The 15,697-nt window shown below is 42.3% G+C and overlaps 1 long non-coding RNA gene across 7 annotated transcripts in view; it reads left to right on the top strand.

Annotated features, from left to right (window-relative positions):
• The window catches only part of LOC141117457 (uncharacterized), a 135,751-nt gene that overhangs the window by 72,293 nt on the left and 47,761 nt on the right, over positions 1-15,697 (top strand). For 2 of the 7 annotated variants that reach the window (XR_012237155.1, XR_012237153.1), the window contains exon 2: positions 5,740-5,927. This is a non-coding gene — a long non-coding RNA (uncharacterized lncRNA). Of the gene's footprint in view, positions 1-5,739; positions 5,928-9,576; positions 9,724-15,697 lie in introns of all 7 variants that reach the window. The other 5 variants (XR_012237156.1, XR_012237157.1, XR_012237152.1 and 2 more) reach the window with 5 other exon arrangements.

Raw genomic sequence — 15,697 nt, 5'->3', positions numbered from 1 at the left:
TGTAACCTAATTAACATAATTAACATGAGCTAATTAACTAAAAAATTTACCCAGACCAGATGACAGACTTGTGGGCACCGAGCTTCACACAGTATTATAAACACAATAGCTGCAGCTCCAATAGGAGTCGTCCCGTCTCCTACATTGTATAGAGGACAATGTGATCAGCTCATTCAATTAACATAAACACAGGTAGTTGGAGTTGATGACACCAGCATCTCCTCACAGGATGTGTCCCAACAGAATGAATCAGTCTTATCAGCAGGGGGCTGCTGGAGGAATCCCCCCTCCCTCTTCAGGGACACACACATACAGCAAGGAGTCCCCAACAGAATCAAACAACATACAATATATACATATATACACGACGGAGTCTGATTTGTACAGTTCAGACTGGATTTCTCATTCACCTCACAAAGAGTATTGTTCCAGGGCCCATAATCAAAAGGCAACAGGCTTGCATTCAGTCCTCTCCAACAGCCTCTGTCCCGGCTAGGTCTGTCACAGTAATCATGTAATAGCAAGGGTTCCAGTGAATCGGGTTTGGGCCAGGCTCAGATCTAGACCCAATTCATCACTAGTCACCAGGCTTGAGTAGTCTATGTATGTTCAACATGGAAAGAGTGCCAACCACACATAATGAGAGTCTAGTTATATATATTTTAAAGCTGGGATAAAACACATTTTTGACCATATCTCTATCCCATATCTCTATCTCATATCTCTATAAACTATTGGGAACGCTAATATAGTTCTAATCAGATCAAAGATATTGATCCGTTCAGACACTATACTACTAAGGGAGGTGTATCGTGTGTGCGTGGGTGTTAGCACTACTGGTCCTAATCTGACGCTGCCTGGAGCGACGCAGACCCTAACTGACGCTAAAACCTAACTGATATCAACCGCCGGGTGATCAGGGGGTTAAACCTTTTATTAAGTAATGTAGGGCGGGTGCCCTGATGCTATAATAAAACTACCATAACTAATGAATGCATTCTCTGGAAACCCTTTCATCTCAGATAGATAAACATGGTTGCATTTGTAATGCCTTAAAAGTTAACGGGGTGAATCAACATTAGTTATTTAACAGAGTTCCCAGCTCTTTCCCACGCCTCCAGCCACTGCAACTGATATCACCTGCGGCAGGTGCCCAGACGCTATAAAAGATTAACTAACTAATGAATACATTCTCTGGAAACCCTTTCATCTCAGGTAGATTAACATGATTGTATTTATAATGCCTTAAACATTAAAGGGGTGAATCAACATTAATTATATAACAGAGTTCCCAGCTCTTTCCCACGCCTCCAGCCACTACAAAGCCAAGTGTTTTTTCTTTCCTCTCTAAAGGAACATGCATGCATGTCTGCCCAATGTGGAACATTAACAAATCATTTGCTGGATCATGCATTTGTAGCACCCTGTACTTTAGGTAGGTGCTAAAAGTAGGATTTTGGTAAGTGCAGGTAAATTTAATCAGGCCTAGCTGTATGTTTTGATCTGTGTGGGCTGGGAGTGGCCTAGAGCAGCAGCAGGTGACTGACATTCAGCATCACTTCTCAGTTACCTCCCTTTGGCTTCTAGAGGATTTTAGAAGAGAGGAGGGGAAGAAAGGTGGAGCCGCCTGGGGTGTTCTAAGGAGCCCTGACCAATCCCCAATTTGGATTGGCAGGGGGCAGGCCTCCTCTAAAATCTAGAGTCAGCCCTGCTGGGGAGGAGTTGTCGGGTGGAAGAAGCTGGAGATGGAGCACTAGGTTGTCGGCATAGGCGTGCGCAGCCTATAGCCTATTGCATTAGGGTGGGCACCCCAAAGGCCAAACACACATGCGTATATATATATATATATAACATATACACTGTATTACCAGAAGTATTGGGACACCTGCCTTTACACGCACATGAACTTTAATGGCATCCCGGTCTTAGTCCATAGGGTTCAATATTGAGTTGGCCCACCCTTTGCAGCTATAACAGCTTCAAATCTTCTGGGAAGGGTGTTCACAAGGTTTAAGAGTGTGTCTATGGAAATGTTTGACCATTCTTCCAGCATTTGTGAGGCCAGGCACTGATGTTGGATAAGAAGGCCTGGCTCGCAGGCTCCACTTTAATGTGAAGCCCAGTCAAGTTCCTCCACCCCAAACTCACTCATCCATGTCTTTTATGGACCTTGCTTTGTGCACTGGCCCAAATCATTTGGTGGAGGGGGGATTATGGTGTGGGGTTGTTTTTCAGGGGTTGGGCTTGGCCCCTTAGTTCCTGTGAGGGGAACTCTTAAGGCGTCAGCATACCAAGACATTTTAAACAATTTCATGCTCCCAAAGTTGTGGGAACATTTTGGGGATGGCCCCTTCCTGTTCTAACATGACTGCCCACCAGTGCACAAACAAGGTCCATAAAGACATGGACTGAGCAAGGGTGGTGGAAAATTAACTTCAATAGCAAAAATTCACATTATAATAGTAACTAAAACATATCACATTTTTGTGGTGTGGGAACACATAACAGTGCTTAGTGGCAGGCCTTTTACTGACACTTTTTAAATTTACCTCCAGTAGTTTATTGTAGATAGTAGTGTGGTGATTACCTATTATACTAAAGATCTGCATGTGGAATTAATAAACAGATGGATTTCAGTTGTGCCCCACCAGGCCAGCCCCCATAGACAATGTGCCTAGCTGATGAGTTCAACTGCCCATCCCTACACTCAGTGCACTGAGTGGCACTGATTGGAAGCACTAATAGGCAGCACTCATAGTCACTAATAGGCAGCACTGATTGGCACTGATAGGTGACACTGATTGGCAGCACTCATGGGCACTGATAGGCAGCACTGATTGGCACTGATAGGCGGTACTGGTTGGCAGCACTGATTGGCAGCACTGATAGGCACTGCATGGTGGCACTGATAGGTGGCACTAACTGGCAGCACTTATTGGCACTGATAGGCAGCACTGATGGGCAGCACTGATGGGCACTGATATACAGCACTGATAGGTGGCACTGATGGGAACCGATAGGCAGCACTGATGGGCACTGATTGTCACTGATGGCACTGCTAGGCAACACTGATTGGCAGCACTGATGGGCACTGATAGGCAACAGTGATGGGCACTGATAGGTGGCACTGAATGGAAGCACTGATTGGCAGCACTGATGGGCACTGATAGGCAAAACTGATGGGTACTGATAGGCAGCACTGATGGACACTGATAGACAGCACTGATGGACACTGATAGGCAGCACTGATAGGTGGCACTGATTGGAAGCACTGTTGGGCACTGATAGGTGGCATTGGTTGGCACTGATTGGCACTGACAGGTGGCACAGATTGTCTCTGATAGGTGGCATTGGTTGGCACTGACAGGTGGCACTGATGGGCACTGACAGGTGGCCCTGATGAGCAATGATTGGCACTGACAGGGGGCATTGGTGGGCACTGACATGTGGCACTGACAGGTGGCACTGGTGGGCACTGACAGGTGGCACTGATTGGCACTGACAGGTGGCACTGATGAACAATGATTGGCACTGACAGGGGGCACTGGTGGGCACTGACATGTGCCACTGGTGGGCACTGATAGGTGGCACTGATGGGCACTGACAGGTGGCACTGATTGGCGGCACTGATAGGTGGCACCGATTGGCACTGATCTAGGAGAGGGGAAGTTTCCCATTGAGCAGTCAGCTAGGCATGTAAGAGCCACTCAGTGCGTGAAACTGTAATGTAATGTCACTGCTTGCAGAGAGAAGCTGTCAGAACTCGGAGTTGATGTTGGGGGTGGGTGGGACCGAACAGCTAGCCTATCAAACACAAGCCAACGGGATAGGGGCTGGGCGGGCTGCTCCGTGTATATGGCCCCGCCCCCCTTTCTTAAGCAGCCGAGTCATTGGCTGGTGTTTAATAGCTGATAGAAAGGGGGCAGAGCCACATACATGGAGCCCAACCTAGCTCTCGACATCAGCGTGTTTCATAGGCTAGCTGTTTGGTCCCGCCCACCCCGGACATCAACCTCCAGTTTTGACAGCTCCTATCTGAAAGCTGTGACATTACATTACAGTTTAAAGTACTAAGCAGCTCTTACATGCCTCCCTGACTGCTCAATGGGAAACTGTCTCACAGGCAGCTCCCTATACAGTCTCTTGCAGCATCTTACAGCAGATCTCCGGACACACATTAGGGTGTGCCCAGGCACACCCGGCACACCCCGTGCACACGCCTATGGTTGTCGAGGCTTTTGAGGTACACCCCAGTCTGAGGGGGGTGACCTTGGGCCTGTGGGGTTTGGGTGCAAGTCGGAGCCTTTCTGAGTAACAAAGAAGGATCTGGACAGGAGACACAGAGAGGGACCGAGAAGGACAGTGGGAGCTAGTGTTGCCGGGCAAGTCTCCAAGAGGGATCCATCGGAGTGCAGTCAGGAGGGCTGATGAGTGGTAGGCACAGTTGGGAGAGCTGGGGAGGCATGCCAAAGCGGACTGGGAGGGTGCAGTCTGAGATGGGTGTAGAGCCAGCAGGAGAGACTGTAATGTCACGGGCAGTGAAGTCCGGCAGCTGCAGCCAGGAGGGCTGGCAGGGCCTGAAGAGGACTGACTGGGAGTAGTGGTCCACCAAAAGGTCAACTATCACTAAAGACATTCCTATGCTTCTACACTAAATGGGTCCGTGGTCCCTGCCTGCAAATGGCAGTTGCTAAGGTCTGACAGAGTCAGAGTTGGGCCTACCATGTGCTAGCTGTGCCTGGAACCAAGTATTGTACAGGAAAGGGAGAGACAGTCTGCAAATAAGCATTGTGCTGGAGGAGACTGGAGCTCTAGAAGTGTAAATAGAGGTTCCAACTAATCATCCAATCGATTCTACTATTGACTTTGGACATCCCATTATTTCCCTTACCCCATCCAAGTTCAAAATCCCTCAATAAAATACAAAATAAACATATGGATTGTTCATTGTCTCAAGAGTGACTGGGAAGTGAATGCAGGCCGGGCAGGGTGACAGGTGGACCACAACTTTCAGCAGCCCCTACTGGGGTACCGCTACACATTACCTGACAGCTGGATTATCAAAAGAACATTAAAGAAGGTTTTGAATGAATGCCCAGTTTGAGTCATTATTACAGTTTGCCTTAATCAGTCAGGGGTTAATACTAAAGATAAAAAGGTTGTTCACTCTGGAAGGAAATTTTCCTATAGCTTAAAGAATTAGGTGAATCACCGTTGACTTCCATTAGCCAATCATGTGCAATCAGTGTTTTTTTTAACTTGGGTATTCTTTTCAATGTAAATTTTCATACTATTCACTAAACTAAGGGAAAATCCCCTTTGAAAAGAGAAATTTCTCTTGCAAAGTGAACAACTTATCTGCCTTTAGTAAATAAACCCCACTGTCACCTTGCTCAGGCAGGTGTTTGTAAAAGGACCCCTTTATACTCACTTTGCCATCAATCCCTGTCAGGGGTCCTTCCTCCATGCTGCAGGCACCATTATCTTTAGCCAGTCTTCTTTGGCCATCTTGATTTTCTGTAGTGAGATGATGTAACTGTGCGCATGCACAGCAGTTTATTCATCTTGGTGTATGCTGAAATTGGCAATTGTCAAACAGGCAGTTAAGAGTCCTTTATTGCAGAGGAGACATAGTGGTAATAATTTACTAAAGAAAAATAAACTGTTCACTTTGCAAGAGAAATTGCATATCTTTTAATTCAGATTTTTATTTATAAAAAATGTTTTCCCATTTTACAGACAAAAATACAAAAACAAAATAACTACCCACCTCACAGGATGGCACAAACAATCCAACAACACAACACAAAGAAAAAAAAAAAAAGAAGAAGAGGAAGAAAGAAGAAAGGGGAAGAAGCGCAATCATCATATGAGTAAAGTAATCAAAAATTACGATAAACTTCCTTATAGAGTTCCTAAAATAATAGGTATGTTTTTCATAAAGAATATGTTTGTTAAGCTTTATTATACATTCAGAAAGAGGTTCAACCGACAAGTTAACCCCTAAAAGTCTATTAACCTCCCTGGTGGTTTTCCCAAGTGTGGCTCGGGGTTAAAATTCAGTCCCATTAGCGGTAACCCCGAGCCACACTCGGGATTACAGTGCATAATCCTGGTGTGGCGTTACTTACCTTGTCCCCAGGATCCTGCGATGTCCCCCCCGCAGTGTCTGTGGGCTCTGTCTCCTCCGAAGCCTCTCCTTGCCAGGCTCCGTTCCCTGCGAGCTTTGCGATGCATGGGGGCGGAGCCTGGCGGCAAATTCAAAAAATTAAAAAAATCATAACACATACAGTACTGTAATCTTACAGATTACAGTACTGTATGAAATTATTTCACATCCCTTTTGTCCCCAGTGCTTTGTCCTATGCCCTGCATGCAGTTTTATATTATATATACTGTTCTTTCTGCCTGGAAACTGGAGATTGTCCATAGCAATCAAAAAGTGTCCCTTTACGTCAAAAGTGGCTTTAGACCAGCTAGAAAACAGCGATAATAAATTAGAACACTTGCAGAATGGAGCGATAGTGAATCGTGGGGAAATTTATTTTATTATTATTATATATATATTTTAATTATTTATTTTTATTTATTATATTATAATTTATGTATTTGTGTTTCAAACTTTATCATACCCGGGATATCTACTAGACTCTGGTTTGGACAGATATAAGTGTGTTATTGTTAAGAATTACAGGCCTACAATATAAAATGCCAAATTTCCATGCAAAATAATTGTACCGCTTTCAGCACCTAAAATCCGAAATAATCATACCGCCAGGGAGGTTAAAATCCCTACCAGCCCAGCCTAATACTTAGAGAGGTTTCACTTAGAATATAATTTAGCCCCAGGCTTACAGAATCTTATGCCGTGTACACACGACCGGACTTTACGGCATACTTGGTCCGGCGGACCGGAGTCCATCGGACAATTCGATCGTGTGTGGGCTGCAGCGGACTTTTTTTCCCCAAAACTTAGACGAACCTAGAAATGAAACATGTTTCAAATCTTTCCGACGGACTTGAGTCCGGTCGAAAAGTCCGCTCGTCTGTATGCTAGTGCGACGGACAAAAAGCGACGCTAAGGCAGCTATTGGCTACTGGCTGTGAACTCCCTTGTTTTAGTCCGGTCGTACGTCATCACATATGAATCCATCGGACTTCGGTTGATCGTGTTTAGGCAAGTCCGTTCATTTGGAAAGTCCGTTGAAAAGTCCGCTGGACAAAGTCTGCCGTAAAGTCCGCTCGTGTGTACGCGGCATTAGAATGAAAATTTGCCCTGGGTTTACAGAATCTTAGAATGTAAATTAGCCCTGGCCTTACAGAATCTGGAGCAATTTCTTTACAAAGAATAATTACATGCAGAAAAATAAAAATAAAGAAAAATATTAGAATCACACTACCACATTAGCTCAATAGTGTGTAAATTAATAATATTAATGTCTGTGAAACATAAATATATGTGGCATAATCAAAACCCAAAATGATATAATGCAAAAAATATAAAATATAAAAAAACTTAATACATACAAAGTGTTAAAACATATGATAGCATATTCGACCAAAATAATGTCCAACGCCCGTGAACAAAACAATATTAAAAATGAGAAAAAGTCCAATGATTGTTGAATATGTGGAATCTTCTATAACATGGGAAATACTGTGTTCAATCCACCACCAGTGAGAAAAGATTGGCCGCTTACCAGAGCCCCATGATCCCCCACTACAGAGGATCAGGGGAAGCCTGCGTTAAGGTAGCCCTCCAAAGCTCAACGAATGGACTCAGATCCAAGGTTCATAGGTGGTGATTGGACATCCAGTGATATCAAATGGGATTATGAAAACTCAGGTTCCATCGTATCTCCCCAGCTCATTTGGATAAATATAGCATGAAAAATAAAAATCACCAATAGTGTAAAAATGTTACAATTTATTGAATAAAAAAAGCATGTATTGCACTCACATGTAAACAGTGGGTAAAAGCGCCATATAGTGTCCGGTGCTCCGGCCGGTGAGCACACAAACGTTCACTTTCACATTTATTGTGCTTCAAGCACATTATTTATACCCTAGTGCAGTTTTTCTCTTTTCTGTTTTACAATAATCACATGCAACCTAATCACATGCAAGTCAGCAGAGCATCTGATCTCATTTACTAAGCTCCAGGGAAAATTCCCTTGTAAAATGAGTACTCTATCTGCCTTCAATAAAGTGTCTCTTCCGCAATAAAAAGCCTGGGCGCTTCTTTTTTTAATTTTTCCTTGAAATTTCAATTTAACAACTGTTGAGATAAGATAGCAGTAACATAGAGTGCATTGTTTGAAATGAGTTATTGGATGTTATAGACTTTAGACTTGCATTGTGAGAAGGAGCAGAAGGAGAGAGAATTTTGAAGCCTCTCAGACTCTTAAGCCCTTTTTCTATTTACAATTATTCACTTTTGTGGTGTCCCTACTTAAGAACTAAAAACTCACCTCTGTCCCTTACCACATTTGAATCAATCTGTAGATCCAACCTTACAATGAAAAGATTGATACTGTATCTCTCCTATATTCTGGATTGGAATTCCCCTATTAGGCAACTTCTCTAACCAAGCTCCTCCTTACTGCACTCAGTGGGAACATGAACTCAACAAAACCCTCACCCCTGAAGAGTGGAATGATGACTCTATTCAAGTCCCCCCGAAATGTGCAAGCATTGGTAAACTCTTCTGAAAGTGATCTCTCTCTGGTATTTTAATCCAAGGAGAATAGTCAAAACCATACTATCTTAACTCTCTGCTTTAGAGGGTGTTAAGAGACAGGTGACATGCTCCACACATGGTAGTTCTGCCCACCATCTATTGATAAGAGTCTACATCATGATCAACTTGATTTTACAAATTAATCTTTGAAAAGACCTTTGGGAGACATTCTCCTTATAAATTGATAGTCTATATCCCTTCCGGTAGCCTAACACTCATAACACATATTAATACAGTCACCAAACAAACCATTGCTCTTGGTTCCGGCACGAAGCTCATGCTCCAGTGATGTCACTAGCTACATGCAGGGTGAATATCTCCTAAATGGTGCACATTTGGGAGATTTTAATTTTACCTACTTGTAAGCCTTATGCCCTGTACACACGATTGCACATTCCGACAACAAAATCCATCGTATTTTTTCTGACGGATGTTGGCTCAAACTTGTCTTGCACACAAACGGTCACACAAAGTTCATAGGAAATTCCGAACGTCAAGAACGCGGTGACGTACAACACGTACGATGAGCCGAGAAAAATGAAGTTCAATAGTCAGTGCTGCTCTTCTGCTTGAGTCCGAGCATACGTGGCACTTTGTGTGTCAGAATTGTCCACACACGATCGAAATTTACGCGAACAGATTTTGTTGTCAGAAAATTTTAGAGCCAGCTCTCAAACTTTGTGTGTCGGAAATTCCGATGGAAAAAGTCCAATGGAGCCCACACACGGTCGGAATTTCCGACAACAAGCTCCGATCGCACATTTTCCGTCGGAAAGTCAGATCGTGTGTATTATTATAGGCTTTGCTACCGCTTTAAACATGAATGATTGCTTTAGCAGGAACCTCCTGGCTGATGAATCATAATAGCGGGAAGGTTGTCATCACGGCCCTGTCCAATCACACGGCTGGAGTGCGTGAACACGCAAGGAAGCCCGGGGGAAGATGTCAGCCCTCTCAGCTGTGACCTGGCAATTTGTTCTAAGGTAAGTATTCCATAATGTACTAGTATGCTATGCATACTAGTACATTATACAATTGCCTTACATTTTTTTTTTTTTTTTTACCAGCCGTGGTTTACAACCGCTTTAAAGACAGATATTTCATAAGGATGAGCATAGTGATTTTGACAAAATTTAATTGAAAATTTTATTTCAGGACAATTTTTTCAGGACAAATTAATATTTTGACTAACAGAAGAGGAATCAGCACAAGGGACATATCCTACTAACTTTAAGTTATGTCCCTTGTGCTATTTTTTGTTTGTGAACTCTTCATTCACTATATCTGTCTTCCACAGTACATAGAACATGGAAATGCAATAATTTTAGTAAATATAAACTACTAAATACCTTTTCTCATCAGCAGTGTATAACAGTCTTTTGACTTCTATCAGTGCCTGGTTAAAGCTTGTAGGAGGAGTTTCCATACTGCACTGGCTGTCCTATGAGGATGCAGGACCCCTGATCCACTGTCTGGACAGTGCTGATTGGCCCTGTGCTGATCACATGCACTCTCCCAAGAAAAAATAAAAAACTGTCTAGCAATACACACCAAATTGAGCATGTGCAGCCTGACTCCAGTAACTGTCTTATCCGGACCTGTTTTGGAGACAATCCAAGAAGGGGAGGATCTGTGCATAAAGGATCAAACAGCCTTTTTACATAATGCAGATGATTAACCCCTTAGGTTCCACCTTGAGTATATCAAGCATGCTTTATTGCATATACAGACTGATTTTACTGTTGTGGGTTTGGTAACACTGTTAACTCCACATCATTAAAAACTATAAATAAATGCTGCATTACATGCTGTTCATACTCACAAAGTTACTAATTTTTTGTATTCTGCAAAATACTTGGTTGACCTTGCTGTTCTCGATCTGCCTGTCCATGTCCCCAGTGCAGTTGGGTATTTTGCAGAGCAGTGTTGGCAGCTAGTGCACATGCTCAGTTTTTTACCCTGATCATCCCCCCCCTCCCGATCACATCTGAGCAGCCCATGTGACTATAGAGTTACACATGTGCGTATATACACAATGGTAAATGACAGCCTGCTCCCTCTTCCTCCATGCCCACTAACCAGCTAAACACAATGAAGTTGGGATATTACAGTTTGATTGATGGAGGCTTCACCTCCCTGCTATTCTAAGACACAGGCTGGAGGGGCGTGAAACAGCCTGTAACTGGCAGAAATCTGCCCACACCATGTTATTGCCAAAAACGAATAAAGACTTTATTTCAAATATATATTTGTATGGCAAATAAACATCTTATTGATATTAATTGTTTATTTTTACTCTGTATCCCAAAGGCTGTTTTTTTTTTTTTTTTAACATGTGAGCAGCAGTAGAAGACTAAAAGCTCCTCCTGCTTATGTTTTCTCTAAAAGCAGGCTGAGAAAGAGCTGGGTCATGTGACAGCTGTATACTGATTAGGAAAAGGGAAGTTAGAGGGTTTTATTTATTAACTGTTTGCCGACCAGCGCACAACAACGTACCTTGGCACAATGGCATGGCTGCGCAAATGGGCGTACCTGTAGGTCCCTTCTAAGACGTGCATTGTGGACGCGCTTGCCCCCACCGCATACTCCATGAGCGTGCCCGCGGGTCCTGCGAACTCGATGTCCGCGGGGGGCCCGCGATCATGACACGGAGCGGCAGAATGGGGAGATGCCTATGTAAACAAAGCATTTCCCTGTTTTGCCTAGCAACATGACAGAGATCTCCTGCTCCCTGTCATCGGGAGCAGTGATCTCTGTCATGTTGTAGTCAGCCCATTCCCCCCACAATTAGAATCACTCCCTAGGACACACTTAACCCCTTGATTGCCCCCTAGTGTTTAACCCCTTCCCTGCCAGTGTCATTTACACAGTAATCAGTGCATTTTTATAGCACTGATTGCTGTATAAATGTCACTGGTCCCAAAATAGTGTCAAAAGTGTCCGATGTGTCCGCCGCAACGTCGCAGTCATGATAAAAATCACAGATCGCCACCATTACTAATAAAAAAAAAAATTATAAAAATGCCATAAATCTATCCTCTATTTTGTACTGTAGATGCTATAACCAAAACCAATCAATATACGCTTATTGCGATTTTTTTTTAACAAAAATATGTAGAAGAATACATATCGGCCTAAACTGAGAAAGAAATTAGTTTTTTTATATATTTTTGGGGGATATTTATTATAGCAAAAAGTAAAAAATATTGTTTTTTTTTTTCAAAATTTCAAAAAATCTCTTTTTTTGTTTATAGCACAAAAAATAAAAACCACAGAGGTAATCAAATACCACCAAAAGAAAGCTCTATTTGTGGGAAAAAAAAGGACGTCAATTTTGTTTGGGAGCAATGTCGCATGACCGCGCAATTGTCAGTTAAAGCGACGCAGTGCCGTATCACAAAAATGCTCTGGTCGGGAAGGGGGTAAATCCTTCTGGGGCTGAAGTGGTTAAAATAATTGCAGTACCATCATCTACATACAGAAATAGAAGGAATAATGTAAATTAAACAATGTGTGTTTAGTATCACTTTAAGCTTTAAAATAAGCATCTGTAACCCTCAGGGGCCAATACAAAACATTGTACTCTTATGCCCCGTACACACGATCGGACTTTCCGACAACAAAACCGTGGAATTTTGTTCAAAGGTTGTCGGCTCCAACTTGTCTTGCATACACACGGTCACACAAATGTTGGCCAACAATTACGAATGTAGTGACGTACAAGACATACGGCGAGCCGATAAAAAGGAAGTTCAATAGTCATGCACTACCCTTTGGGCTCCTTCTGCTAATGTTGTGTTTGGTGAGCATTGATTCCGAGCATGTGTGTTTGTACATTGGACTTTTGTCCTACGGACTTGTGTACACACGATCAGAAAGTCCGACAACACACATTTGTTGGCGGAAAATTTGAGAACATGCTAGCCAACATTTGTTGGCGGAAAGTCCGACAACAAATATCCGATGGAGCATATACACGGTCGGACTTTCTGTCAACAAGCTCACATCCAACATTTGTTGTCGGAAAATCCGATCGTGTGTACGCGGCATTAGGCTAAATTCACAGGGGCAGAAAATTCTGGCAATTGAACAGCGTTTTTACTGCCCCGACCACACACCTACAGTATGACATGGCGGATAATCAGGTCTTTGCTTTGTGGTGTGGCATTGTAACTCAGCATGTTGAGTTTGGAAAACTGTGCTGCTTGATGAACTCTCCATATGAAGTCAATAGGACCACACCACAACCGTGCGCCAAGCTTTGCGGCTCAGTATTTCAATGTAAAATGCCCCTTGGGATTGGAAAAAGTGTTCTACCGGGGACTGCATTTCAGAGGGGCAGTAGAGCCTGTCGCCCATGTTATGTAAAACAAAAACCTGCGCTGGCAACTCACCATGCAAATGATTATAAAATATGAAAAGATCAAATGTTATATGCACAATTGGTGTGTGCTATGTGAGATTGTGCAAAAAACACTAACAGGCTGGGTGACTACAAAGCGATAAAGGCAAATCAAAAAGTAATTAAATACACAAATGATGTGGTCTATGTGAAATTGTCCAAAAAACACTTAGACACTATGCGACTACAGGGCCATAAGATATCGCTATACTAATGCAAAAAATATATATAAAATGCCATATATTCGTGATCACAAATATCAATAGGTGAACCTCTATGAAGAGATAAACGCCAGATAATATGGGAAATTGTGCAAAAAAACTCTGGCGGGCTGGGTGACTACAAAGCAAATCAAAAAGTAATTGAATACACAAATAGTGTGGTCTATGTGAAATTGTCCAAAAAACACTTAGACACTATGCGACTACAGGGCGATAAGATATCGCTATACTAATGCAAAAAATATATATAATACCATATATTCGTGATCACAAATATCAATAGCTGAACCTCTATGAAGAGATAAACACCAGATAATATGTGAAGCAAGAAAATTAAATTACATCAAGGATTACAAATGACAGAAAGTCTATTAAAACAAGGTGTTTCTTCACAAAAGGACAATCAGCAGACTTCAAGCTTTTCCATTCATATGATAGGTTTGGGCAAGAAGGTAGGCTGATGTTGATGATGATTAAGAGGAGACTTTTGGGACCACAAATCTCGCGTTCCACCAAAAGAAAGGAGAAAACATATAGTATAAAACCTATGACACCGTGAGATCACCTGCGCATATAAGAACTACTCACGGAACCGATGTGCAGAGCAGGCATTCAGATATATGGTCGGTGTTCGCTGCTGGACGGCGTGCGTTCCACTAACTCCAGGAAGTGATGTCACTGGTTCTCGGGTTTACAGGCGTAAGCAGGATGTTGCGTCAACGCGTTTCGCCCCTCCCCCAGGGCGTTATCAAAGACTGTCGCCCATGTTAATAAGGTCTTAAAGTGACCAGAAACCTTATTTTTGCCTTTCCCATTGAATTCAACCAAATTTCAAAGACATAAAATCTCAACATTGACATAGAGGTTCCCCAGCAGGACAAATAAAGGTGTGCAGCAGGAAACATGATCAATAAATTACAATTTATCCTGCTGCACACCTTTATGGAGGACACATTATTTTAGCTGTGCTGTCTAAAGCCAGCCCATACTCGTATTACTATTCATTGTGAGGTCTGCCATTCCATAATGGGTTCATAGGTGCAGGACCATGTTTGCCAGGCCTCAGTGCTCCCTGGTGCTTCCAGGTTGAGTGTAGCACCTTTTGGATGCTCCTCTTTACAATTGGCTCTTCTATCCAGTACAACTTACGTTACCTCCAAGGTTTGTCAGAAAGGCAGAAAGTTCTGAGACTCTGTTTTTAAACCAAACAGGGAATGTTCTTTGATACACCAATAAACGACTACAAGGTTACCTCTTACACCCCTGATGAAGGAGCCACATAGTCTCTGAAATGTGTCAGGTGGAAGATACCAAATTGTATCATTTTGCTGTTTCAGTTGGTGCATTTTCAATTGTTCATACCATGTATATTTCATGTTTCCTGTCTTTTACTAATGATTCATATTAAATATTGTTTTTTATCAATTTACCTGTTATGTGTTTAGAGTGCCTATAAAGTCCCAAAACTGGGGAACCTCTATGTCTATATTCGTATTTAGGGATATGGCACACTCTGGAGTCTAATCACTGATCCCCCCCCCCCCCATAGTACAATCTCAACATTGCTCATCTCTACTCATAAAAAATATATTTTTCACAATTCGCCTCTTTCTGATCACCAGCTCATGTCTGTGCCTTTAGAAGAGACATTGGTATTACGAACATATTTTCCTGCATATAGATGCTTTTTTGTTAGCACAGCTATTTTATCACTGAAGTGACAAAGCATACAGACAAAATTGCGGATAATAATATATAAAAAATTTACAGTGTAAACAATTTTTTTTGTTGATATAAAAACAAAAATTATGCCAACAGCAATGTTTGCATAAACCAGACATCAGGTGAGTCACATGGTGTTTGTTTTCACAACCTTGTTTGACTTTACAACCTATGTAGAGCTGCTGATCTTTAATTTAACCTCTAGGCATGTATAGCCTGTAGATTAAATTTCTTATGCCCAGATCCCTGTGCTATGAGAACATTTACAGTGCATCCGGAAAGTATTCACTTTTTCCACATTCTGTTATGTTACAACCTTATTCCAAAATGGATTAAATTCATTATTTTCCTCAAAATTCTACAAACAATACCAACGTGAAAGAAGTTTATTTGAAAATCTTTTTAAATTTATTTAAAATAAAAATGGAAAAAAAAAATCACTTGCACATAAGTATTCACAGCCTTTGCCATGACACTCAAAATTGAGCTTGGTGCATCCTGTTTCCACTGATCATCCTTGAGATGTTTCTACAACTTGATTGGAGTCCACCTGTGGTAAATTCAGTTGATTGGACAGGATTTGGAAAGGCACACACTTGTCTATATAAGGTC

This window comes from Aquarana catesbeiana, linkage group LG13, assembly GCF_042186555.1.
Source record: "Aquarana catesbeiana isolate 2022-GZ linkage group LG13, ASM4218655v1, whole genome shotgun sequence".
Lineage (NCBI taxonomy): Eukaryota > Metazoa > Chordata > Amphibia > Anura > Ranidae > Aquarana > Aquarana catesbeiana.
Note: the sequence above shows the minus strand (reverse complement) of the source record. Positions and strands in the feature narration are given on the sequence as shown.